Here is a 26,198-nt window from a genome sequence, read left to right as displayed (position 1 = left end):
GTGTGTGTGGGTATGTGAGAGTGTGTATTTATAAAATTATAATTAAGAATTGAAACCGAAAACCACAGAATTTGATAGTTCTGATTAGCTTCCACACCATATGCAATGCTTATGACCTCACCCTTGATGAGACTGATGCAATTCAAAATGCTGTTACTGGTGAAAATATGTATCAGATTACCACCAACCATATGAATCAGATCACTGTGAATATATATGTCAATGGTTTGAGCATGTGTTATTTTATAATGTGTGTAGAAAGTGACCTTTATGACATGGTCACACCTGCATTTTACCCTAGTATTGATGCTTCTTGACTGAATATGCACTGGGTCCCTACTAACCAGGCTCCCAGTGCCAGTGCTCTTTACCTTAAAATAAGGCAAATGTCTAATTGTAACCCAGTTGGGAATGGATTTAGCACCCCTGTAAATCTTATAAATTATAGCTCTTGTACTCGGGGCATGGGTACTAAAAAAGGGCCCCTATGGCGACTGCAGCATGTATTATGCCACCCACCTGGACCCACGCAAAAACTGCATGCGGACTGCCATTGCAGGATGCGTGAAATTGTGCATGTGTGCCATGTCAAGGTACACTATTTGTAAGTCACCCCTACAGCAAGCCTTGGAGCCCTAAGGCAGGGTGCATTATATGGGAAGGCACATCTGCAAGAGCAGATAGGCCTCTGTGATGCCTAGTTCTATTACTAGATATTGCAATTGATCAGGCAGCTATCTTAAGGACATTTACTGGACACTGATCATTACGAGTTGCCTAGCTATGTCATGGCTGCACTGAAAGCAATGGTGTTCGGTAACAAACACCTTGTCTTAATAAATCTTTACTGATACCAGTATAAGATTTATTGCGATGTGCACCCAGAGGGCACCTCAAAGGTGCTCCCTGAAAACCTGTTAGACCTCTAGTGAGCGGAATGACTGGTATTTCCCAGCCTGCCACCACAGTCTAATTTCTTACCCCCCTGTAGGTGAGAGCCTGCGCTCATGGCCTACCTTGAACCGTAGGTAACGCCTGTGACCTGGCAGGATGGGAATGTGAAAATACGTGTCCTGCAGGTCCAACGCTACCATCCAGTCTTCTTGGTCTAGGGCAGACAAGACCTGAACCAGAGTTAGCATTTTGAATTTTCCTACTTGAGGATGAGATTGAGGGTCCAAAGATCCAAAATAAGCCATAACCCCTTGATCTCCTTCGGAATCTGTAAGTAGCAGGAATAACAGCCACTGCCTACTTTGGAAAATGGGACCCTTTCTATAGCTCCCTTGGCCAAGAGAACTGTAACTTCCTCTTGGAGCAACTTTAAATGATCCTCCATCAGCCATTCCTGATTTGGCAGAGGAGGAGAAGAAAGAGAAGGTAGAGAATAGCCATCCTGGACTATCTGCAAGACCCACTTGTCTGATGTTATGGACCTCCAGCGGGGGAGATGATTGCAATTTCTCCCACAAACTGAAGTAGTGTTGTCTTGCAGAATCAGCCAAGGAGTTCTTGGAGGCAGTGACTGCTGGGGGCAGTGTGGTCGGCGACTTCTGGCCTCCATTCCGAGCGGCACCTCGTCCATGTACCGCTTGATCTGAAAGAAACACGTTAGTGTTAGATTCCTTACCTTAGAATATCCCCAGGCGTCAGTCTGGATCCGGAAACTTTTGCGTAGCAGTACCCCTGCGCGTCGGTAGGCGTCGTCTGCAGGCGTCCCCTGCGGCTCCGCGTCCGTCGTCGGCGTCGTGCGCCGTGATGACGTCGCTGGAGTACATAGACGCCGCCTCCGCGCGCTGACGTCAGTTCTTCTTTTTTCCACGCCAGTGGACGCAGATCTGAAGAGCAGTACTCCGGTCTTTGACCAAGTTTTTCGATTGTTTTTTCTCTTATTGTGCCTGATAGGATGCCTGGGTTCAAGAATTGCGATGACTGTGAGCGCACAATGTCGGTCACGGATCATCACCGCCTCTGTCTCCGGTGTCTGGGCCCCGACCACGACGTGGACTCCTGTGTCGACTGCCGGGCCCTCACCAACAAGGCTAGGCGGGAGCGGTCCCGCAAGCTACTGGAGCTCCGGGTGTCGGCCCCACGTCGGGACCGGGAGCGGTCCCGGTCCGGCCGGAGGTCGAGAGAGCGTTCGAGGGAGCGGTCGCGGAGCCGCGCCGAGCGTTCCGGAAGTCGACACCACTCGTCAGGCTCGTCAGGTAGGAAGCACAAGAAGTCGGGGCGTCGTCATCGTACCCCCGACTCCCCCCGACGCTCGCGCGATGCGGCCGGGGGCTCGGGTGACCCCCAACCCCGCGGCTCCGCGAGAGTCGCCGGCGCGGCCTGCCTCATACCCTCCGGTCCCTGGGCATGGCGCGACGCCTGAGGAGATCGAGGCGTTCCTCATGGCCATGAGGGCGCTCGCTTCTCCGACGGGGCCTACGGTGCCTTCGGGCCCAGTGCTACCGTCTGGGGGCCCTGGCGGTTCGGGTGTCCCTGCCTCGGCGCCGTCGGGTGCTCCGGCGCCGCCGACGGCTCCGACCCCGGCGCCGCAAGGACCTTCGGGATCGGCGCCGGCTGGTCTTCCGGCCTCCCCGGCGCCGTTGCCATCGGGGTTACCCCCGACGCCGACCCCGCGCGGCGCCGGTTCTCCAGTGCCGGCTCCGGCCGGCGGTGGGGTTCCGGCGCCGGCTCCGGGCGGCGCCGTCCCCTTACCTTCTCCGACGCCGGACGCGGCGCCGGACGGGCGTCGCTCGACGCCGGTCCCGGCGCCGATGGGGCCCATGAACCCTGAGGAGCCGGTCTTCATCATTGACTCCGAATACGGAGAGGATGAGGAGTACGGTGAAGGTTGGGAGGGGTCCGAGGACCCTCTGTCACGCGAGTGCCAGTATGACCCGGACTGGACAGGTGACTTGGGGGATGCCAGTGGTTTGGACGACTCTCCTAACCCTGGTTTGATCTCTCCTCCTTCCGTGGCATCGGTGGAGGGAGCTGCCTATTCTGTGGTGCTGATGAGGGCTGCCAAGGCCTTACACCTTGAGCTCCCCGTCGCGGCCGTGAGGCCTAACATCCTCACCGAGGTCTTCAAACCGCAGTCATGCCCACAGGAGCCACTGCTGCCGTTTAATGAAGCCTTATCAGACGTTCTGTTGGGCACGTGGTCCAGGCCCGCTTCAGGTGCGCCTGTTGATCGGAACGTGGCCAGACGCCACCGTCCTTGTCCGGACGACCCCAAGTACCTGTCTACCCACCCCACTCCTGAGAGTCTGGTGATCCAGGCCTCGACCTCCCAGTCCGCATTCCCGTCGGCCCCGCCCGACCGGGAATCCAAGAGGTATGACCAGTTTGGCAAAAAGGTCCATTAGTTTGGGCCTGCGGTCTTGCAACACCGCTTGCCTCTTGGGCCGCTACACCCACTCTGTGTGGGATACGGTCGCGGAACTGCTGCCAGAATGCCCCATGGAGGTGCGGGCAAAACTCGGTCAAGCTGTGGCTGAAGGCCGGGATGCAGCGAAATATTCAATACGGTGTGGTCTTGATACGACCGACTCGCTGGGCAGAGCTATGTCAACGACGGTGGCGATTCGTCGCCACGCCTGGCTGAGATCCGCCAATTTTTCGGCTGATGTCCAGAATACTTTGATGGACATGCCGTTTGATGGCTGTCACCTGTTCGGTGACAAGGCGGACCACGCGCTGGAACGCTTCAAGGACTCCAGGGTCACGGCCAAGTCCTTGGGTCTCTCGACCCAGCGTCAGCAAACGGGTTTGTTTCGTCCCTTTCGTGGCCAAGGAAGGGGTGCCCCCACACGTGCTGCCAGCCACACGCCGCAACAATCCTTCCAACGCGGTGGCGGCCGTGGAAACCGCCGTGGTGGCGGTCGGGGACAACGGCGGGGTCAGACCACACCTTCCCCAGCAGCATCTACCCCAAAATCCTCCTAGTCCGTGCTTTCGGCCCCATGTGACGCCAGTGGGTGGCAGGGTTCGCCATCACCACGCTCACTGGCGCACGATCACTTCGGACAGGTGGGTGCTGCAAATCGTCCGAAGGGGCTACTCCCTCCCCTTCGAGACCTCTCCTCCAGCCATGCCACCGCAGAACCACCGTGTGTCGGGGGACCACTTGACACTTCTGCAGGAGGAAGTTACGGCCCTCTTGGCCAAGGGGGCCATCGAGCGCGTTCCTGGGCCAGAAGTAGGGCGTGGTTGCTATTCCCACTACTTTCTGGTGCCCAAGAAGGACAAGGGGGGCCTACGTCCTATCTTGGATCTAAGGAACGTCAACGGCTTCCTCAGGAAGGAGAAGTTCAAGATGTTGACGTTAGCTCAGGTCTTGGCTGCTCTAGACCCACAAGACTGGATGGTAGCGTTGGACTTGCAGGACGCCTATTTTCACATCCCCGTCCTGCCGGCCCACCGGCGTTACCTGCGGTTCACGGTAGGCCTGGAGCACTTTCAGTTTATCGTGCTCCCCTTCGGCCTTACCAGCGCCCCACGGGTGTTCACAAAGGTGATGGCGGTGGTCGCAGCCCATCTGCGCAGGTTGGGGGTTTCAGTCTTCCCCTACCTAGACGATTGGTTGTTGCAGGCGGGCTCGCCCCAAACAGTCGTCCACCACCTTCAGATGACGGCAGACCTCTTGCACGACCTGGGGTTCTCCATCAACGTGCCGAAATCACACCTGTGTCCCTCTCAAAAGCTCCTTTTCATCGGAGCGGTTCTGGACTCGGCGCAGTTTCGGGTTTATCCTCCGGAACGGCGGGTTCGGGATATTCAGGCTTTGATTCCCATCTTTCAGCCGCTATCCCGAGTCTCGGTCAGGTTGACGCTGCGGCTGCTGGGACTGATGGCTTCCTGCATCCTTCTGGTGCATCACGCCCGGTGGCGGATGCGGGCTCTGCAGTGGGACCTGAAGTTTCAGTGGGCCCAGCATCAGGGCAACTTGTCCGACCACGTCTTGATCTCGGAGGGCACTGCGAGACAACTGCAGTGGTGGCTTACGGACCGCGATTGGGTCAGGGGCAAGTCCCTCTCCCTTCCCCAACCGGAGCACGTTGTCGTGACGGACGCGTCCCTCCAGGGCTGGGGTGGCCACTTGGGAGAGGCAGAGATCAGAGGCATCTGGTCTCCGGCGGAGTCCCGGCTCCATATCAATCTGTTGGAGCTGCGGGCGATTCGTCTGGCACTGAAGGCATTCCTCCCCTTTGTCAACGGGAGTGTAGTGCAGGTGTTCACCGACAACACCACCGCCATGTGGTACTGCAACAAACAGGGCGGAGTGGGGTCGTGGACCCTTTGCCAGGAGGCTCTGGCAATGGCTGGAACGTCAGGGCGTGACTCTGACGGTTCAACACCTGGCAGGTTCTCTGAACGCCAGGGCGGACGAACTCAGCCGTCGGTGCTCGATGGATCACGAATGGCGTCTGAACTCGGACGTGGCGCAAGGCATCTTTCTGCAATGGGGAGAGCCTTGGTTAGATCTATTCGCCACAGAAGAGAACGCGCAATGTCATCAGTTCTGCGCGTTGGAGTTTCCAAGACGGCACTCGCACGGCGACGCCTTTCGGCGCGAGTGGAGTTGCGGTCTGTTATACGCCTTTCCGCCTATACCACTTCTGCCCAGAGTGCTGAAGAAGATCAGGCGCGACCGGGCCCAAGTTATCCTTGTGGCTCCGGACTGGGCTCGAAGGTACTGGTATCCCGAGCTACTCAGCATGTCAGTCGGTCCCCCGATCCGCCTGCCCCTTCAGGAGGACCTTCTGTCGCAGCAGCAGGGGACGGTCCTCCACCCGAACCTGTCCAGTCTCCACCTCCATGCTTGGAGATTGAGCGGCGGCAGTTGAGGCCATTTGACTTGCCTCCTGAAGTCTGTGATGTTATTCTGGCAGCCAGGCGTCCCTCCACTAAGTCGGTATACGCCTGTCGGTGGAACAGATTTGTGGCATGGTGCACAGCAAAGGCTGTGGACCCTCTTTCTGCCCCTCTTTCGGAGGTTCTTCTGTTTCTTCTTTCTCTTGCCCAGCAGGGCTCTGCTCTGGGCACTATCAAGGGCTACCTTTCTGCCCTTTCAGCCTTTTTGAGGCTTCCTGATCAGCCTTCTTTGTTCAAATCCCCGATTGTAACTCGATTCTTGAAAGGCATCACTCACATGTTTCCACCTGTTCCGTTTGTGATGCCTCAGTGGGATTTGAACCTGGTTCTAACTTTCCTGATGTGTGCTCCCTTTGAGCCCCTTCATTCTTGCCCTCTCCGTCTCCTGACTTTAAAGACGGCTTTCCTGGTTGCCATCACCTCTGCCAGGAGGGTGAGTGAGCTCCAGGCTCTTTCTGTCCAACCTCCTTTCCTGTCCATTCATCCTGACAAGGTGGTTCTGAGGACTAGACCTTCTTTCCTGCCCAAGGTTGTTTCGGCCTTTCACATCGGGCAGTCCATCACCCTCCCTTCCTTCTTCCCGCCTCCGCATCCTTCAAAGGATGAAGAGCGGCTCCATCGTCTGGACCCAAAACGTGCGCTTTCATTTTACATGGATCGCACACGCCAGTTCCGGGTGGATGACCAACTGTTTGTTGGCTACGTGGGTGCGAAGAAGGGACGGGCGGTTTGTAAACGAACCATCTCTCGATGGGTCGTCCTCTGCATCAAAGCGTGCTACTCTTTGGCTCGGAAGGAGCCTCCTGTTGGGCTGAGGGCCCATTCCACTCGGGCCACGGCGGCTACTACTGCCCTGGGCCGGGGAGTCCCCTTGCAGGACATTTGCCAGGCGGCTACGTGGGCCTCGCTGCACACCTTTGCGAGGCACTACTGCCTGGACAGTCAAGTCCGGAGGGATGGCTTCTTTGGCCGTTCTGTCCTCCAGGACTTTCTGGTGTAGTTTTGTATTGGTTCGCAGACCCACCACCGGGGTTGGTATTGCTGGGGTATGTATTCTAAGGTAAGGAATCTAACACTAACGTGTTTCTTTCAGATGAACAAGTTACTTACCTTCGGTAACGATATATCTGTAAGAAACATTAGTTAGTGTTAGATTCCTTACCGAACCCACCCATCCTCCCCGTTCTGCGAACTGATACCTAGGGTTAAGGTCATCCCTTTCAGGGCCCTAGTTTTTACATGGCACCAGTGTTGGTTCTCTCATGGCTCTGCGTCTCCTGGCGCGGAAAAGCTGTGTGCAAAGAACTGACGTCAGCGCGCGGAGGCGGCGTCTATGTACTCCAGCGACGTCATCACGACGCCGACGACGGACGCGGAGCCGCAGGGGACGCCTGCAGACGACGCCTACCGACGCGCAGGGGTACTGCTACGCAAAAGTTTCCGGATCCAGACTGACGCCTGGGGATATTCTAAGGTAAGGAATCTAACACTAACTAATGTTTCTTACAGATATATCGTTACCGAAGGTAAGTAACTTGTTCGTTAGTGTGTGCGGGACGGTGGCTGGGATAAGGCTAGTACTGCTGGAAGCCCCTTCCATTGCAGTGAAAGGAAGACTGGCCACGGGGGAGGAGGATCTCGCTGTAGCTCGAGAGTCCTTAAACTTGGCCAGGGCCCAGTCTGCCTTTTCCCCAAAAAGGCAGGTTCCATCAAAGTGGATGTCCATCAAATTGGCTTGGACATCGCCCGAGTAGCCATTTGTTCGAAGCCAGGCATGGCGCCTCAAGGCCACAGTCCTTGAGATCGATCCGCACAGCGAATCGGTGGTATCTAGGCCACACCGTACGGTGAATTTTGCTGCATCTCTCCCATCCTTGGCAGCTTGGAAGAGCACAAGCCGGTCCTCCTCCGGGACTTGTGGCAGCGATTGCGCATCCGCCTCCCAAAGGGAATGGGCGAAACAGCCCAATAAGCATGCGGTATTCAACGACCGCAATGCCAGGCTGGAGGAAGAAAACGTCTTCGCAAATTAATCCAACCTCTTGGATTCCCTATCCGGAGGGGCGTAAGGGAATGCGCCTTGGGATGTAGAGGCCTGCCCTACCAAACTCTGTGGGGTGGGGTGCTAGCTGAAGAAATGTGGGTCGCCCAGAGCTGGGCGTTGGCAGCGTGCAATCGTCCTATTCACAGGAGCCGCTGTGCTGATTTGGGCCATATTCCTAGAAGAACATCTGTGTGTGCCAAATTAAAGGGCAACAGGAATTTGGAAGTGGAAGTCCCACGTTTAAGCATCTCAGTCAGGAAATTAGTCCTGACCTGCACCAAGGGAAGCTACAGTCCAAGGACCTCGGCTGCCCTGCGACCTATCTTGCAACAACAACCTCCAAAACCCCTGGGAGGACTGTTGCCTTCAATAAAGACTCCAATCTCCTGAGGACAGCTGACCTGTCCAGAAGAAACGTACTCCAAAGATTACGGAGCCAGGCAGATCCGCGTCCCTGGCCCACTCTGCACCCGATGCCCACGGCTCAAATGTGAGGGGCTCATCTGCGCAATGAAGTCACTCCTGCGATCCTGACCTTGTGTCCTGCCCTCTACGACAGCGCCTGCAGTGTGAATCCAGATGCTCCCCCCTGACTGCGTCCGACTCTTGTAAGAAGACTACGACGGCCAAAGGCACCCCTGCACCCAAAGCCCCTGGACCTTGCTGAGCTGAACAGATGGTGCCCCTATGACCCCCTACATACCAACTTACCTCTGCTGTTGTTCGTCTTCCTCCTGCAACCTCCACTGCCATGCCTGCAGCCTCTTTACCATCAAGAAAAACCTAATTGAGAAGCAGCTCAGTGTTGAATTTTCACCCTGCACCTGGCCACCCCTGTGCTGCTGGTGGGATATGTTTGGTGCTACTTTGTAGCCCCCCGTTCTTATCCTAACCCCCAAAAGTTGGCTCCTGCAAGCAGTGTGGCTCCTGGCACCCCCCTGTCTCCATTGGAAAGCATTGGGTCAAACTCAGATTTTGACTACTGCACCGTCCCTGTGCTGCTAGCGGTACAGTTTTGGTACTTGCCAGACCCCTGGCCCTTGCTGGGTTTTGCCTCCAAAGACTAAAATTGTAAGTTCGATACTTACCTGTTTAACCGCAATATTGATTTCCCCATAGAATAACATTGGACAGTGTGAAAAAAGTTTCCAAGTGTCGATTTTTGGTAGTGAAATTTATTTTCAAATACAAAACATACTTAACTAAGGGCGTGGCCAAGAGGTCCGACATGGCGGATGCGTTCGAGGCATGTGGGTTGCTGAATTCATACCTGTGCATAGATCGCCGCCTAGTGTTTGGTCCGAATGATCGCACATTGTTGTCCTGGAAGAGTCTTCGAAGTATCACCTCCTCCCCTGGACTACAGTGCGCATGGGCATCGACTCCATCCTCAGATTGTTTTTCCCGCCATTGGGTTCGGATGTATATTGGTTCACTCTAGTCGGAATCGATATAAAACTTTCTTAATGCCAAAAGGCCTTTAGGTTTTCGTCGGTATAGTCTTGCGTTCGGTGCCTGATTCTTCCAGCTCTGTTCTGAGCCGGATTTCCAGAAGTGCTTTTCGACGCTGAAGGCCCAGTCGATGCCAGAGGCCTTATCGACGAACCATCATGGAACGGAGTCCGTTCAAGAGATGTCCCGTGTGCAACTCAAAGCATCCCCACATCGACGTCCACCCGGTGTGCAACAAGTGTCTGTCGCCGGATCATGATGAAGCCAGCTGCATGGCTTGTTCCCGTTTTCGATCCAAGAAGACTCTTCTGCATCGTCGCGCTGCGCGCCAGGAGGCCCAGCAGACTGCACCAGCGCCTGTGGACATATTCGATGCCGGGGATGATGAGGGAGCTGACCGGGAGGTTCGTGAGAACCTGTCGAATCCCGCATCGGAGGTAGACTCCAACTAAGACGTGGATGTTGAAATGCTCGACGCGAAAGAAGTCGTCGATGAGGTAGGAAGATAGCTCCACCGAGGAGCTAACTCAAGCAGACATTGGGGCCGAAACGCTTCAGAAGGCTCAGGTCGAGGGATCGCCACTAGGCCTTACCCAAGATCTTCCAATAAGTTCTAAGGCCCCGCCTTCGGGCTCGGATTCGGACATTGCTAAGGAGCCGCACCCTGCAAAATCGAAACTGAAAGTGAAAACACCGGTCTCGACGCAAGTGCAAGCACTGATGCCTCCATCAAAACCAAAAGTGCGTATTGCTTTGGTCGGCTCAAAGTCCTCGGACCTGTCGGCACCGACAAAGCAGAAGGGCGTTATCGACCCAAAGAAACAGCTCAAGGGCGTCAAGACGAAGTCTAGCACGCCGAAGACAAAGGTCAAGGCAGTCGAGCCGAACAAATCGGCGCCGAAGACGGTCGACACCGACAAGGTGCTCAGTGATCCCAAGGTTCTCGAGACTCCGCGTCGACAAGACAAGGCCAAGAGCGGACCGACCCACGAGTCCACGTCTAGTGGTGCCTCGAAGGATTCCGTCGAGTCGGCGCAGCCGTCCGCCGCATTCTCCAAGCAAGTGGCAGACTCCCTGAAGCGCATCAAAGACAAGGCCTCGAGTGTCGGGCCTAAAGATCCTCCACCTTCGAAGCCTGTCGATAAACCTCAGAAGGCGTCAACGCCCATTCACTTCACGCTGCCGCCGAAAGTGGCGCCGAAGGCTTTCGCCACTAAAATGGCCACCAACGTGCCCGAGAAGGTGTCCTCGGTGCCGAAGTCGACAACAGTGGTCCTGGTCTTAAAGCATCGACAATCCTTGTTGGAAGAGCAACAGGAACAATTTATCGATGCCGAAACAGGCAGACTTTCCCTTTATAAGCGGAAAATCGCCCCGGAACAGCCAATGGAGTCCTATAAAATTCCACTGAAGGAGAAAAAGGATTCTACTTCGACACCTGTTCTTGTGGAACCAATTTCTCCACGAGGCCATGATGTCTCGCCCACTTATTCAGATGTGGACACTGGGGAAGGTGATGTTGATGAATACCGCTATCCTGTGTACACTGAGCCAGATGATACCAATGAACCCTGGGCACCTGCTGCTGACCCAGGTGATCCTCACTCTACCCCAGACACTCAACTCTATGCTGTAAAAACGTCGCCTACTGAGGGTTCGGCTGCGTTTAATGCCCTCATTGAAAGGGCAGCGAAGAATCATGACGTCCAGCTCCATGCTGACCCCATTGAAGTGGACTTTCTTTTTGACACCTTTTCCGTCTCAGAGAGGACTGTCAAGACTCTGCCTATGTTGAAGGGTGTCTTGAAGCATGCTGGGGAAATCTTTAAGGAGCCTACAAGAGCCAGGGTGATAAACCCCAGAATTGAAAAGAAGTATAAACCGCCGCCTGGAGACCCTACTTACATCAAGGGACACTTGCCTTCGGACTCTCTTGTTGTTTCTAATGCCCTGAAGAGGGCTAATTCACAAACAACGGGTGATGCTCCTCCCCCAGATAAGGATTCTAAGGTGTTTGAGGCATCAGGGAAAAGGGTGGCAGCTCATGCAGCCAATATCTGGCGCATTTCAAACACACAGGCACTTCTGGCCAGGTATGACAGGGCACATTACGACACACTTGAGACCCTGTTGCAGCAGCTGCCAGATGAATACAAAGAGGCAGCTGAGATGCTCATCCAAGAGGGGAAGCTCATATCAAATGCTTCTATTAAATGTGCACTGGACGCGGCAGACACTGCGGCCAGGGCTATTAACACTAGTGTCATGCTGAGACGACATGCCTGGCTCAGAATCTCCGGGTTCAAGCCAGAAATGCAGACCACCATTCTCAATCAGACAGTAAACCCTGATCATCTATTTGGCCCAGAGGTCACCTTGGAGAAAATCAAAAAGGACACTGAAACTGCTAAGTCCATGGGGGCTCTACAGTCCCAGCAGTTCCGGGGTGGTTCTTTTCGTTGCTCAAGCACTAGAGGTGTTTCCAGAGGCCAGCTCTCCCAACCACACAGTACTATAAAGGCGGCACGCAGACCACATACACCAAACAGAGTCGAGGTGGATATCGTGGAAACCGCGCCAAAGGCAGAGGTCGTGGAAACAACAACTCCAGATCCTCCGCCACTAACAAACAGTGACGCCTTGTCACTGCCCCGACCACGCAACACCTGTTAGGGGGAGACTTCAACAGTTCCTGCCAGTCTGGAAGTCCATCACCACAGACAGGTGGGTCACACAGCTTATACAGTACGGTTATTGTCTGGAGTTAATATCCACTCCACCCAACATACCCCCAAGACACCGTCCTATGTCCGCCGAGCATTTGCACTTATTGCAGCAGGAGGTTCTCGTCCTGCTGCAAAAAGGGGCAATAGAGCTTGTGCCTGTGGAAGAAAGAGGCACAGGAGTTTACTCGCTGTACTTCTTGATACCAAAAAAGGACGGGTCCCTCAGACCCATACTGCACCTCAGACCCCTCAATCAGTACATTCTCTCGGAGCACTTTCACATGCTGACCCTGCAGCAAATCCTACCGTTGCTCAGTCAGGGGGATTTTCTCGCAACTTTAGATCTGAAGGATGCGTATTTTTACATTCCGCTGCATCCGTCGCACAAAAAATACCTCCGGTTCACCATCCAAAACCAACATTACCAGTTCAAGGTTTTGCCTTTCGGGGTCACCATGGCACCCAGGGTGTTTATAAAGTGCCTGGCGACGGTGGCGGCACACCTAAGGAGACAAAACATTCACGTCTACCCTTATCTGGACGACTGGCTCATCCAGGCAAAGTCAGCCCAGCAGTGTGCCGCCCACATGTCCCACACCATTCACCTTCTTCACGATCTGGGATTCTCACTGAATTACCCAAAGTCCCACCTGCAACCCGCCCACATACGGCAGTATCTGGGTGCGACTATAAATACTCTGGCAGCCACAGCACAGCCAAATTCAGTGAGGGTCAGCAGCATTCAATCGCTGATACAAAAATTCAGACCTCAACACTCGCTTCCAGCGCGAGTGTTCATGCAGTTGATAGGCATGAAGGCCTCCTGCATCTCCATAGTCCCGCACGCGAGGCTACATATGCGTCCGCGTCAGGAGTGCTTAGCACCTCAGTGGACTCAGGCTCACGGACAGTTGAAAGACCTAGTGTTGGTGACCGGTCGTGCATACAACTCTCTGCATTGGTGGAATCCACAAAACCCTTGCAAGGGACGACCGTTCCAGAAGCCTTTGCCACAGATCATTCTGACGACGGACGCTTCTGTCCAGGGTTGGGGAGCTCATGTACTCCACTACACTGTGCAGGGACTATGGACACCACAGCAAAGGAAGATGCACATCAATGTTCTAGAACTGATGGCTATCTTCATGGCAATGAAAGCTTTCAAAGTACATCTGTGCAACAAGGTCGTCGTGTTCCGGATGGACAACATGACGGCCATGTACTACATTCAGAAACAGGGAGGAACACAAACTCCACAGTTGTCTCATCTGGCTCAGAGCATGTGGAAGTGGGCCATTCAAAGGAACATCTTCCTCATGGCAGAACACCTCCCAGGCAAGGACAATCAGATGGCGGACCTGCTCAGCAGGTACATCCACCAGATGCACGAGTGGGAGATACATCCATCAGTACTCCACCCGTACTTCCTACGGTGGGGTCATCGAGAGATAGACCTGTTCGCCACAAAGGAAAAAGCCAAATGCCCAAACTTTGCCGCCAGGTTCCCACCCCCACAGTCGCAGGGCAATGCGATATGGATGAACTGGTCAGGCAAATTTGCGTACGCTTTTCCCCCAGCATCTCTAATACTGCTGGTGGCACGCAAGCTGAAGCAGCACTCGATGACTCTCATCCTGGTTGCTCCGACGTGGCCTCGCCAACCATGGTACACCACGTTTCTGGAACTGTCCGTGGTACCGCATCAAAGGCTGCGCCTCACAACCAGGCTTTTGACGCATAACCATGGCGACATTCAGCATGACTGTATGGACATAATCCGGGAGGCAAGAAAGCCCACCACCAGAGCATGCTATGCGGCGAAATGGAAGCGGTTTGTCATTTATTGTGCAGACCACAACATTAACCTGCTTGATGCATCTATTCAGAACATCATTTGTTATCTCTTACATCTCTACAAATGTAATCTGGCCTATGCTTCCATTCGTATACATTTATCCGCAATAGCTGCTTATCTCCAAAACAGACAGCACCTCTCACTTTTCAGGGTGCCTGCCATTAAAGCCTTTCTGGAAGTACTCAAACAAGTCATTCCTCCGCGGACGCCACCAGCTCCCGAGTGGAACCTAAACGTGGTCCTCACCAAGGTTGATGGGTCCCCCTTTCGAACCACTGCATTCCTGCGAGATTCAGTTCTTGACATGGAAAGTGGCTTTCCTTATAGCGATTACGTCGCTACGACGAGTTAGTGAACTCCAGGCACTAACTATCCAAGAGCCATTTATTCAGATTCATTCCAACAGGGTGGTGCTTCGCACTAACCCTAAATACCTTCCTAAGGTGGTTTCTCAGTTCCATATCAACCAGACTATAGAACTACCTGTGTTCTTCCAAAATCCAGAGTCACTTGCGGAGAGGATGCTCCACACACTTGACGTCAAGATGGCACTAATGTACTACATTAATAGGACCAAAGATTTTCGGAAGACTAAACAACTATTTGTTGCCTTTGCGCCACAACACAAAGGTAACCCCATTTCCAAGGCTGGTATAGCCAGGTGGATCGTTAAATGTATTCAGATCTGCTGTCAGAAAGCCAAGCGCACTCTCACCATTCCACCGCGGGCCCACTCCACCCAAAAGTTGGGGGCCTCCATGGCTTTCCTTGGAAATATTCCTTTGGAAGACATATGTAGAGCAGCCACATGGTCTACCACACACACATTTACAAAACACTACTGTGTTGATGTGCACTCCAAACAGCAGGCAGCTGTAGGGCAGGCTGTTCTCAAAACACTTTTTCAGACTGCTGCGGCTGGCACAGGCGGCCGCCGTTAATGGAGGGACTGCTATGTATTCTATGCACAGAATTCAGCAGCCCACATGCCTCGAACCGAATATGCTACTTACCAGTATGCATCTGTTCTTGGCATGTAGGGCTGCTGACATTCATATCGCCCGCCCTCCTCCCCGGCGCCTGTAGCGGCTGCAGCATTCACACATACTTCTAGCATGGTCATCATTCACATAGTTTCACTCCATCTTGGCCACAATGGCTAAAAACAATCTGAGGATGGAGTCGATGCCGATGCACACTGTAGTCTAGGGGAGGAGCCACCTATCTCGTGATACTTTGAAGACTCTTCCAGGACAACAATGTGCGATCATCCGGACCCAACACTAGGCGGCGATCTATGCACAGATATGAATATCAGCAGCCCTACATGCCAAGAACAGATGCATACTGGTAAGTAGCATATTCGTTCTTAGGCGAGCTCCGTGGTCTCAAACCTAATCCTTTAGTTATCCTGGTTGCTGATGGTAAAATAGCCCCCTCCAACCCTCCCACGATCTGCCGGAACCAGTGAGGAGCAGCCGGAAGCCCGCATCTGGAGGCTGGTGGCAGCTGATCCCGAGATTGGCTCTCTGCCGTCGGTCGTGGCTGCGCGGCTGCCACTTGGGGCTTGCTTGTAACGAAGGCCTGGAGCTTGTGTGAAGTCGAGAGGAGCTCCTGCCGGTCTATTTTCCCATGGCCATTAGCTGTTCCCTGTGCCCTCCCTCCTCATCATTGCTGGCCAGTAATAGTGGACTGTGTGCGGCGGTGTGGCGGCCCGGGTCTGTGGTGGGGCGCCTGGCCTAGGGTCCCGGTCTGGGCTTCCTCGTAGCCAGTGATCCCTCTATATAGTGGACCAGCAAGACCTCTCCCTGGATCCTTCGGGGTTCGTTCCGCCCGGGGCCGTACAGTGAACAGGCGGATTGGTGACACCCACTAGGGGTGCTCTGGGGCTCCTTTGCGCAGAGCCGGCCGGGTTAGTCCCAGTGCGGCTTGTGTGCGGACTGCCTCGGGCCAGTCTTCCCGCCTTATCGAGCGGTGGACGCTGCTTTTGCGCGTTGACCGGAGCCGAGGGTCTGGGGCGGAATTTCCTTGGAGTTGCCGTAGCCCGTCCTACCGGGCCCTCAACTAATTGACGTCCTCATGATGGCCAGGATCAAAGTTTCGAAGCAGAGCACTCTGCATCAATATGCAGGTCCGGGGGCTAACACGCCTGAAACGTCGGGCTCAGCCCCTGCCTGGCCGGATAATGCATTTTAAATGGCGGCAATAACCCAGTCCCAGGAGGTGCTTAAAGCCAAAATTGGAGCCGTTGAATTGGACATCGCCCTTATCCGTCAGGATCTGCATAAATTGGTGGATAGAATCACTGAGGCCAAAACACGCATTTCCACTGTGGAAGACACCAAGACGTCCCTCCAGGCATGGGTGACCTCCCATGAATCCATCACAAAGGAACTGGCGATCAGAGCGGAAGACGCAGAGGGCAGGGTTTGGAGGAACAATCTCCGCTTTGTGGGATTTCTGGAGGGTTGTGAGGGCAACAACATGGAGCTGTTTCTTACAAAGTGGATCGCAAGCTGGATCCCCCCGACGTCATTGTCGCAGTGCTTAATAATTGAACGTGCACATAGCACCCTCATGCAAAAACCACTACCTGGGGCCGTCCCGTTATTGCGAGACTATTGAGTTTCCATGATCGCAATGCCATCCTTTCACAGGCCAGGTTGGCAGGTAAGCTACACTTTGACTCTCACCATAGCCTAATATTTCCGAACTATACGTGCATGGTGCAACAATGCTGCTAATCCTTCACTGGCGTTAAAGCCCATTTTCAGGATCTTAAAATTCAATATGCACTTCTCTTCACGGCCAGATTAAGAGTCATATACAAGTCACGCAACCTTTTCTTCGATACTCCGTAGGAGGTCTTCACCTGGACGGACGAGAGACAAAGACATAATCTGCATACTCTGCCGCAATTCGACCCTGAACAATCGTCCAGAAAGACTGAGTGACAGGCGGTTAGGCCTAAGACGAAACCGACTCGCAGGTCACGCTCGAGCCCCCCCTTTCGATGGCGGCTCCCGCCATGGCATCTCCATGACCCACAAAACACGTCCCACTTACAACAAGCCCTTATGACATATTTCACGGAGAAATCTGGCATGGTTGACTCTACAGCCATGTTATGGGAGGCGATGAAGCCCACCATCAGGGGAGTGGACATCGCTTACTGTGCCGCCCGACGGAAAAAGAACCGGGAGGCTTTGAGCCAGACTGTGGCGCAGATTTTACTCCTAGAATAGAAATGCAGGGACAAACACGGCGGGGCTCACTGCCGTCAATTGCTCCTTCTACAACAGACTTATGTGGACACCCTTCATGATGAGGCCAGACAGGCTTGGTTGTCATCTCGTAGTAGAATTTATCAGTGCTCGCTTCATCGCTTGTATCAACAAGCACGCCACCTAGTGGGCATACCGGGTATTCTTGCCAAGCATGGCTGGACGCTCACTGACCCTGCCCGAATCGATGCCAGTTTTGCGGCATACTATGCGGAGTTATATGCACCCAAGGACCCCCTTCTTGAACCTCTGGTCCACCAATATCTTGATGATTTGCCTATTAAGGCTATTTCAAACAGATTAAGGGAAGATTTAGACGTCCCGTTGACGATCGAGCTAGGCAAGGCCCTTATCTTGCGTTCCGGGAAAGCACCGTGGCAGAACGGCTTCCCATGCGAGTTCTTGAAATCATTTTAACCCCACTGTCTTTTCCATTACTTGTCAGCCATACATACAGCCCTTGAAGAAGGAAAGCTAACTCCGGACATGCGGCACGCGGAAATCGCAGTCTTTTCCAAGCCTGGCAGGCCCCCGGATCAGCACTCCTCATATCGCCCTATCTCTTTGTTAAACTTTGAGGCCAAATTGATGGCCAAAGCGCTGGCCAAACATATGCTTTCCTATATGCCCGAACTGGTTCATCCAGATCAGGCCGGCTTCATGCCCCCGCGGGCTACCTGTCACAACATCAGACGTGTACATAACGCAGTTGCGGCTATTGATCGCCTTCAGGGCCCTGCGGTCCTTCTCTTAGCTGATAATGATAGATACAACCCAGCAAATTGAACACTCTATCTGTTCGCATTGCTACAACGGTTACATTTCGGTCCACGCCTTATCTCTTATATTAAACTTTTTTACACTGACCTCTCGGCCTCTGTCCGAATCGCTGGTGGTATGACCGATCCTTTCCCTATAAGACGTGGTACTCGACAGGTTTGTTCCCTTTCCCGCTATTTGTTTGCCAAAGCTATCGAACCATTAGCCGCCTGGGTACGTATTGATCGCAGGTTATGGGCTTTGTGTGGCCAGGAGGGTTTTCGGATCGGACTGCTAGCCATGCCGATAACGTCCTATTTTTTCTTATGAATCCCCACCGGTCGCATATTCTCTGCATTATGCAGATCTTCGGCCAACAAACCAGTTTATATATGAACCCCAAGAAATCCGTTCTGTGGCCCGTGTGTGGTGTCGCGGATATGGGCACCTGGATGGTGGACGTGACGGTGGCTACGACCGGCCTGAAATATCTTGGTGTCTATATTTCGGATTTACCATCGATATCATGGGATAAAAATATTGCCCCTATTGGGATGCGCACACAGGCGGTGATGGAGGTGTGGTCATGGATGCCCCTATCTATACTAGGCAGGTCCGCAATCTTTGAAATGGTGTCCCTCCCTCGTCTCCTTTACCAATTACAGAATCACCCTTTCCAGATGGCACCTTCCTGGTTCCGACCGCTAAATTCCTGGTTGAGCCACTTTTTGTGACAGGACCAGACTGCTAGGGTGTTCCTCAGGTGGTGCTTCCAGTCAACCTTCGGTGGGGGTATAGCGACTCCTTGTCATGGGCCAGGAGCTTCTTATTGTTAAGGCGGGTATTTGTAGAACTGAGCATGCAGCATATTGTATTTGAGCCGAAGGTTCTGAAAAGATTTCATTGTAGTGCTACGCATCACGCTACCGAGCATGGATATACTGATGGCTTCCCATTGTTTAAATCCAACTAACGCGGTCACCTGTGGTATTAGGCCACTCTGACAAAGTGGGGTCTCCCTCGTCAACAGCCACAGCCATCCCACCCGATGTATTGAGTCCATCCACACGCCGAACACAACCTGAGTAGCTGGCGGCAGCCTGTGCTGCTCTTTTCGCGCGTTGAGCAGCCTGTGGGGGAACATATTCCCCATCAACCATGTCTCCACTCGATAGGTCGGGTCGTTTCTAATACCATACCACCAATCATTCAAGAGGTGAGATGCCGCATGGTAAGATTGGCGAACAGGAGTAGCTATACGCCCACAAAAGGTTGACTGGAAGCTCCTCCTGAGGGACACCCTAGCAGTCTGGTCCTGTCACAAAAAGTGGCTCAACAAGGAATTTAGCGGTCGGAACCAGGAAGGTGCCATCTGGAAAGGGTGATTCTGTAATTGGTAAAGGAGACGAGGGAGGGACACCATTTCAAAGATTGCGGACCTGCCTAGTGTAGATAGGGGCATCCATGACCACACCTCCATCACCGCCTGTGTGCGCATCCCAATAGGGGCAATATTTTTATCCCATGATATCGATGGTAAATCCGAAATATAGACGCCAAGATATTTCAGGCCGGTCGTAGCCACTGTCACGTCCACCGTCCAGGTGCCCATATCCGCAACACCACACACGGGCCACAGAACGGATTTCTTGGGGTTCATATATAAACTGGTGTGTTGGCCGAAGATCTGCATAATGCAGAGAATATGCGACCGGTGGGGATTCATAAGAAAAAATAGGACGTTATCGGCATACCTAGCAGTCCGATCCGAAAACCCTCCTGGCCACACAAAGCCCATAACCTGTGATCAATACGTACACAGGCGGCTAATGGTTCAATAGATACGGCAAACAAATAGGGGGAAAGGGAACAAACCTGTTGAGTACCACGTCTTATAGGGAAAGGATCGGGCATAATACCAGCGATTCAGACAGAGGCCGAGAGGTCAGTGTAAAGAAGTTTAATATAAGAGATAAGGCGTGGACCGAAATGTAACCGTTGTAGTAATGCGAACAGATAGTGTTCAATTTGCTGGCTTGTATCTATCATTATCAGCTAAGAGAAGGACCGCAGGGCCCTGAAGGCGATCAATAGCCGCAACTGCGTTATGTACACGTCTGATGTTGTGACAGGTAGCCCGCGGGGGCATGAAGCCGGCCTGATCTGGATGAACCAGTTCGGGCATATAGGTAAGGATATGTTTGGCCAGCGCTTTGGCCAACAATTTGGCCTCAAAGTTTAACAAAGAGATGGGGCGATATGAGGAGTGCTGATCCGGGGGCCTGCCAGGCTTGGAAAAGACTGCGATTTCCGCGTGCCGCCAGTCCGGAGTAAGCTTTCCTTCTCCAAGGGCTGTATGTATAGCTGACAAGTAATGGAAAAGACAGTGGGGTTAAAATGATTTCAAGAACTCGCATGGGAAGCCGTTCGGCCACGGTGCTTTCCCGGAAGGCAAGTTGATAAGGGCCTTGCCTAACTCGATCGTCAACGGGACGTCTAAATCTTCCCTTAATCTGTTTGAAATAGCCTTAATAGGCAAATCATCAAGATATTGGTGGACCAGAGGTTCCAGAAAGGGGTCCTTGGGTGCATATAATTCCGCATAGTATGCCGCAAAACTGGCATCGATTCGGGCATGGTCAGTGAGCGTCGGGCCATGCCTGTCGAGAATACCCGGTATGCCCACTAGGTGGCGTGCTTGTTGACACAAGCGATGTAGAAGCGAGCTCGATTTGTCTCCCCACTGATAAATTCTACTACGAGATGACAACCAAGCCTGTCTGGCCTCATCATGAAGGGTGTCCACATAAGTCTGTTGTAAATGGAGCAATTGACAGCAGTGAGCCCCGCCGTGTTTGTCCCTGCATTTCTGTTCTAGGAGTAAAATCTGCGCGACAGTCTGGCTCAAAGCCTCCCGGTTCTTTTTCCGTCGGGCGGCACAGTAAGCGATGTCCACTCCGCTGATGGTGGGCTTAATCGCCTCCCATAACATGGCTGTAGAGTCAACCATGCCAGAATTCTCCGTGAAATATGTCATAAGGGCTTGTTGTAAGTGGGACGTGTTTTGTGGGTCATAGAGATGCCATGGCGGGAGCCGCCATCGAAAGGGGGGGGCTAGAGCGTGACCTGCGAGTCGGTTTCATCTTAGGCCTAACCGCCTGTCACGCAGTCTTTCTGGACGATTGTTCAGGGTTGATTTACGGCAGAGTATGCAGATTATGTCTTTGTCTGTCGTCCGTCCAGCTGAAGACCTCCTACGGAGTATCGAAGAAAAAGTTGCGTGACATGTATATGACTCTTAATCTGGCCGTGAAGAGAAGTGCATATTGAATTTTAAGATCCCGCAAATGGGCTTTAACGCCAGTGAAGGATTGGCAGCGCTGTTGCACCATGCACATATAGTTCGGAAATATTAGGCTATGGTGAGAGTCAAAGTGGAGCTTACCGGCCAACCTGGCCTGTGAAAGGATGGCATTGCGATCATGGAAATTCAATAGTCTCTCAATAACGAGCCGGCCCCAGGTAGTGGTTTTTGCATGAGGGTGCTATGTGCACGTTCAATTATGAAGCACTGCGACAATGACGTCGGGGGGGGGGGGGGATCCAGCTTGCGATCCACTTCGTAAGAAACAGCTCCATGTTGTTGCCCTCACAACCCTCGGGAAATCCCACAAAGCGGAGATTGTTCCTCCAAACCCTGCCCTCTGCGTCATTCGCTTTGATCGCCAGTCCCTTTGTGATGGATTCATCCCAAAAGTTTTTTAGGCAAATTAAGGCAGTCTGAAAATCATAAATCATACAAAAAACAATACGTGATATAGGGCTTGAGGGATGTTTAAAGACCTGCCTAAGTAATATCCCCCAGGGAAACTACAGATATAAACAACAAACTTAGGGGTCTAAACTAGAAATCCTATGAGTGATTTATTGCTGTTATCCTTATGCCTCCTCGAGTGCATAGGAAAAGAAAACAACATAAAATAGACTAACAGACCATATCACCAAATGTGAAACGCCTGCGATTGTCAGTCAACCCAGTTGAGGATTCCCATCAATGTCTTGTATGGATCAATATTCTCATCTGGTAATCCTCCGGGGTATTGTGTCTCTTGATCATTGAGACACCCAGCATACCCTGATAGTCGGTTTGGGGTGACAACCCACAATCACTCGGTTATACCACATGGTGTTGATATAATGGGAAGGTGCAGTGCAAAAATAATATACGTGGTGATTAAAAAAGGATAGGGAACTCAACAGAAACCTATTTAATAATATGATATATAATAATAATAAAATTATATGAAAAAACACACACAAGTGAACCCACAACAGTAAAGGATATAGTATTCCTCCCCCTGACTCAGTCACTGCTCGAGACAACGACGGACAGAGCGGGGTCTCACATATCCTGAGCCAGGTCCAGGAAGAGGTGAGGTCCACTCCCCGGTCACACTGGATACTACTAAAACACCAGGTGCCGAAGAGAGGATTCTAGACAGCTGAAGGAATACTACATCCTTTACTGTTGGGGGTTCACTTGTAAACATTGACGAAGGACTCTGTGTCCGAAACGCGTCTGTTACACAAATTTGTGGGCTGAAATAAAATCTTGCCGCTTACCCCTGGAGTGCGCTATACGTTTCTTGATGGAAATGGTTTGAGCCTGAATAAAAATATATATATATTTACAAATCAGACTGCCTTAATTTGCCTAAAAAACTTTTGTCTGTCCTCCCTCGAGTGTGTTAGTTGGGCACCGGCTGGTGTCCCACTTGTATCACACCTAACTTTTCTGTAGCTCATGCATTGAAATTAAACTGTCCGGCTGGACAATTGATATAGAACTATTTAATCTATATTTATTGGAATTTACTGTCTTCTGGTCTAGGGACATTATGTATTAACAGAGACAATCACCCAAGGTCCCTAGCCTACTGCACCTTTGGGTACCCTTTTGTTTTATATACAGCATGGTGAAATATAGGCATTTACAATTGCATCTGGACAAATGCTAACTATGTAATATGTAAATATCAGTGAAAAATTGAACCAAAACCATTGCACCAACATCACTGTAAATCGACCTAGGTTTTGCACCATGTATTTTGCTTCTTATGACAGGCAAATTTTCACCAGGACAAAAAACAAATTAAATAAATTGAATATTTTAATTTTGTTGTATTTTAAATAAAGAAGACACATGCATTTTGCTACCATTTTGAACTGTAAAAGATGAGACGATGTTTGAGGGAAAAACAGTTTGCTTTATTTCAGATTGCATAAACTCCATTTTGTCTTAAGGAAAAAGTCTTCATGAAATAACATTTGGAGTCAAATCTGATTCTCCAGTATTGGGGTGTCATTCATAGATTCACATGCCTGAATCATTCCCGGTCGTCGGAGTGGTAGTCCCACGGTACATAAAAAAGGCAATAATATGTACCTAATAACCAGAAGACTTTGGTAATAAGCAACCAGGAAGTAAAGTAGCCCTAGGCTACAAGAGAAAAAACTTCTACAAACATGACCGTCATAGTCATTTTGTATAGTTCAAACTGCAGCCAATCAGGTGACAGCACCCACCAGAATGTTCTACCCAATGTTCTCATGCTCTCAGATTTTCTACCGTACGTCGTGTGAAGGGAGTCTCCCTGAGCTCTGCTCAGTACTTCACTTTTCTGACTGGATTTCTCTCCTTTAGGATGTCATCGACTAAAAAATCTCTCTTCAGGCCTTGTGAATCTTGTGGGAGGATCTGGCTTTTTTCAGAAGATCCCCACAAAAAGTGCATCTACTGCCTTTATCCTGATGATGAGGTGAGAGAGTGTAAGATCTGCAGGAGCTTCCCTCAGAGATAGGGAAGGACGCCTACTTCTGTGGCTACAGAAGATTAAAGACCAGGATAACCCTTTATATGAGGTAGGAAGTGTGGCTTCAGGGTCATCTGTATCCTCCAGAAAGAGGATGGCTGAGGAGGATCGATCTTCTCCTGTGGCTAAGGTGTTGAGGAAAGTTCAGCCCTCCAAGGATTCTGGCTTGCCTTCTGCAAAAAAGGCTTCTTCACCTTCTGGATCGTCATCTTGATGAAAAGCAGCGGGACTCCCAAGACTTTCGATGCTGCTTGGTGCAGACAACCTCTAATTCACCTTGAGAATAGCGATCAAAATAACGAGGCAGGCGTTGGAAGTTGGAAGCCGAAGAACAAATGTATTTACTCTAGAGGAGAGCACATCGCATCTGACACCGGGGCTATTGTCAGGAGGTGCTCTAACTGCATCTCTGAGGCCTGGCCTTTTATGTTTCTTTCGTCACTTTATTGCATGGTAAAACATTCCTGGCGTTACTTTATTACATAGTGAAACATCCTTGGAATCCCCGCCTTAAGCTAGTTCTCACACAAGTCCAGTAGCAAATGTTCCTCCACCCGGATCTTACAGATGATCGATATCTTGCAGCTGGACATTCTGACAGGACCTAAAACATGTGGGATCGGTCAGATCAAAGGGGTTGGGTCACTGAATAAATTCCGGCCCCTTTATTAGTGAGGCAAGCTCTGTCGTTACATGGGCAATAAACTAAGTCTGTAGGGGTCGGTTAGTGCCTGGGGCCGGATTGAGTAGCCAGGTGCTGTGGAGGAGATTATCAGGGGGGCCTGATTGCGCGCAGAGGATGAAAGGACAAGTGGATTTGGTGTGAGAAGTGGCTCTAGGGTATTGTCATGCTGACATGGTTTTACGACCCCGGTATGTGTGCTCTGTGAGAAGTTGGCCTGATATTCATTGTTCACTATTCTAGTGATCACTATGTATCAGTCCAAACAACCCTTATGGTGATTGGTTGTAAGTCAACCTTATAGACCAGCTATCCTAGTAGCAAGGATACGAGCAGTCTTCGGGCTAAACTCTAGAGGGCGTGTTAAGCCAGCTGTTATACCATCACATATACCCCTTGAACACCAAGTGAAAGGACACCACACAAGTGTTATGAAAATAAACAGTGTATTTATTTAGATCACAACAGCCCTGTACTCTTTATGAGGACAGGGTACTTAGCACACAACAAAACTCTTACGAAAATACTTTAAGTTGCACAATTTACACAAATGCCCGAGGGGCACGGAAAACCATATACTATGGAAGTGGAATGCGAAATTACTAGCAGGTAAGTACTGGACTAATAGGCTTTGGAATCGCTAGGACTACGTTACTGAACCTTCAGATTACTAGTAGGAGGCCTAGGGGACTCGGGTGCAGAGTGTGCACTCTCACGCGGGATGCGGGACAAAGTCTATGGGAGCTAGTAAAGGCAAAGTTAGTGTTCTCGGGCGAACCCGATAAGGTAGGTCGAAAACGACAGTGGATCTGGACCCTTGGATAGTTAGGCTATGCTGGGGCACCAAAATGCCGAAGTTACCTAGCCCAGGGGCTGCGGCTGCATAGGTCTGAAAAGACGTCGGGAATCCTCGTTGACGAACCAGGAGCCTGAAGAAAGAGTTGCTGGCAGGCGACCAGTGAAGATTGTTCGAAGTGATCCAAGGCTGGATCGAAGATGGATGACACCTGAAAGCAGAGGGGACCAAGTTCTTAACCACTAGCAAGTGATCAGATGGGCCCCAGGATGGCACCGGATGGTAGTCACCTCGACCAGGTGAGTGGGCGACGCTGGGCTCTGCAGTCTCACGGACCAGGAGGCGTTGTCGGCGACCAGGATGGAGGTACGAGCTGTCCCACGATGGTTGATGCTGTCGACGTCGCTGGACCCAGGATTGGGGCAACAAGTCTTGGCAAATTCAAGCCCACGCGGTGGACCTAAAATGGCGTCTGGAGTGGACCAGGAGGGTCCGGGGTGCTCCTCTTTTGGAAGGGAGCAAGGGCCAGTCTGGAGCAACCAGACTAGCAGTGGTGATGTCGTCGGTCGTCGTCGGGAAGGCCACAAGCCAGCGGGCTAGTAGCCAGACAACGTGGTGAGCAGCAAAAAGCAGAAGGGCCCCACGCAGATCTCGTGGATGCTGGAGGGCTGGACTTCAGTGCTGGAGCTGCTCGGGGTCGGGGCTTCTCGGACCCCAAAGCACTCACCAGAGGATCCCTCGGCGGTCGTGCTGGATAGAAGTCGTGCAGTTCTGATGATGGCCGGTCCCTCGAGGTCTCGTCGCACCTACGGTTCTCAGCTTAGCTGTAGAGGTAGGTAGAGGTCAGAGGCGCCAGGGAAGC

General features: G+C 52.0%; 1 protein-coding gene across 2 annotated transcripts in view; it reads left to right on the top strand.

The window, feature by feature from the left end:
• MED1 (mediator complex subunit 1) overlaps positions 1–26,198 on the top strand; it is a 459,486-nt gene that overhangs the window by 138,520 nt on the left and 294,768 nt on the right. The window lies entirely within an intron of this gene.

This window comes from Lissotriton vulgaris, chromosome 5 (assembly GCF_964263255.1).
Source record: "Lissotriton vulgaris chromosome 5, aLisVul1.2, whole genome shotgun sequence".
NCBI lineage: Eukaryota > Metazoa > Chordata > Amphibia > Caudata > Salamandridae > Lissotriton > Lissotriton vulgaris.
The sequence above is the reverse complement of the archived record's forward strand: the minus strand, read 5'-3'. Positions and strand labels throughout refer to the sequence as shown.